This window comes from Camelina sativa, chromosome 17, assembly GCF_000633955.1.
Source record: "Camelina sativa cultivar DH55 chromosome 17, Cs, whole genome shotgun sequence".
Classification (NCBI taxonomy): Eukaryota; Viridiplantae; Streptophyta; class Magnoliopsida; order Brassicales; family Brassicaceae; genus Camelina; species Camelina sativa.
The window spans coordinates 21,467,622-21,469,891 of NC_025701.1; the positions used below are offsets into that span (position 1 = coordinate 21,467,622).

At 30.4% G+C, this 2,270-nt stretch overlaps 1 long non-coding RNA gene across 1 annotated transcript; it reads right to left on the reverse strand.

Annotated features, from left to right (window-relative positions):
* On the reverse strand, positions 65–2,229 carry LOC104757818. The gene is made up of 3 exons (XR_762526.2): positions 1,974–2,229; positions 1,103–1,161; positions 65–423 (listed from the first exon to the last, which is right to left on the reverse strand). It is a non-coding gene; the product is annotated as an uncharacterized LOC104757818 (long non-coding RNA).

Below are 2,270 nucleotides of genomic sequence, written 5' to 3' on the forward strand. Positions count from 1 at the left end.
AAGTTTGCAAGATTTTATGAAAGATTTTACAAGATTAGGAAAACAAATCAGCCAGATTTTAAAAAACTTTCTAAACAATCTCTTAAAATCCTTCATTTTATACTTTCTATGATTTTATTCAAAGTCATTAAAATTCTCCTTAAATCCCAAACCAATACCCCCCTCTAACTCTATGAAATCTATACTATTAAATCGGGAGTACAAAAGAAGAAGAAAAAAAAATACTTTTTTCAAAAATTCCACATATTGCCCCTACGCAAGAAAAAAAGGAAGAAGAGAAAAAAAAAGAAATTTAAAGGCAACAAAGTCATTATATTGGATATGGGACGCGGATCCTAACCGACCCGGTTTAAACATATTCGGATCCTGTTTTGCTAGATTGACTGTCGAATATATACTCCCTTATCCAATCACGTCGGTTGCCTGCAAAAGAAAAAAACAAAAGGATTAATTTAAACCAACCAGAAACAGAAAGATAATGTTAGTTAAGGAATATATATAATTGAATTAAAATTCCTATAAAAAAGCGAATTACCTAAACTATCATCAATATCAATCTCATTCCATATAATACCAAACAATTAAACTACAATCAATAGCTGCTATTTAATCGGACTCAATCATCACCCAAATCAACGAATCAGCCTAAACATCCTACTATATATTTACATCAATATCACAACCAAATCAGTATCCCTAATAATTAGTAACTACAATAACTATTAACAGGGAACATTAATCACAAACCGTAATATGGGGATTAGTTTACGTAGGATTGAAATCTCATATTATTGATATTTTAGCAAATAACATTTAAATATAACTACAAATATGGAATATAATCCTATCAAATCGAGAAAAATATCAGAATAATGATTCAATTTTTTTCTACACATTAAATAGAATAGGAAATTAAGATATTCGAATTTATGGGAGAATATCTTTAGAACAGAAACTAAATATCGTCAACTTAAACAATGTGTACAAACTTTTGTATATAAATATAGCATCCCGGGTTCTACCTTTTTAGATAACCGTTCTAATTTCCTTCACTCAAAAACATCGATTACAAAAAAAAAAAAAGATTGATGGATTCACATACCTTAACGACTTTATGCTCTTGAAAACAAGTTAGCGAACCCAAGCATCCAAACCAAGATCCTTCAATCATGGAAGCAATTCATTAAGCATATTGGATATGAATATGTACGTCTTTAAGAATATAGTAGAGATAATTAATATTTCTTTTTCGTATGTTTTACATCAATATTAAGTTTCCTAATTTGTGATCCTAACAATTTTGCAGCTGAAAAGTAAAATACAAAACCATCTCGAGCAATTGATAAGTCTATAAATCAAAGGATATTCAAACAATCAATAAATGGTAAGGATTTATTTATATCTTCATCTACAATACTCTAATTTTGTTTTAAATAAATCATGTTAAGAAGAATCTAATTTTTATTTCAATATTTTATAATTGTATAGAACCTGTCAAAATATTTGTTTTCACTTTGCTTCGTGTAAGAAACAAACTATACAAAATTTTTGGTTTGTTCTAATATGTTTTGTTTACAAGAATTAAAATGGGTAAGCTGTATGGTTCAACAGATGAAAAAAAATACTTTTTAGTAAAGCATTAAATTATTGTGTGTCATAGATTCAGTTCAGATGGGCATATCTATTTTCCTGTCCAAATTGAAAAGGGAAATTAGATATTTTAAGATAATTTGAAGATGTCCAGTCTAAACAAAGAGTTTCTGGGCACATTATTTTTATGTCAAAGCATGTATCTCATAAACTTGGATTAACAAGAATTTTTTTAACTAGCCTCCTAAATCTATGGCATGTGTATGTGATGAAGTAAACTTCGTGAATTACATCTTAATCCAGACTCTATACAGTCCCTAGCCAAGATCTGAAAACTAAAATAGTTGGGAAATGAACAAAGAGTTGATTAACTATGGAAAAACCTGATATGGAGCTGAAGTGTACAGGTATAACAAATGAAGAAGCTCAAATGGTTGATCGATTAGGGACTGGTAATCGTGGAAAGATAGAAGCCGACGGGTCTGGTGATGATGGCTAGATAGAAGCCGATGGTGGTGGGAGACTATCGATTAACGAACTGAAACATCGGTGACATCGGCGGCTAGGAATCCGAGGTGAGAGAAAATGATTCTTCTCGGCATGGTGATGATGACTCAAAAGTCAAAAGGAACGTTTGTAACACGCAATATCTAATCGTAATTGGAAATCTTATCTAACAA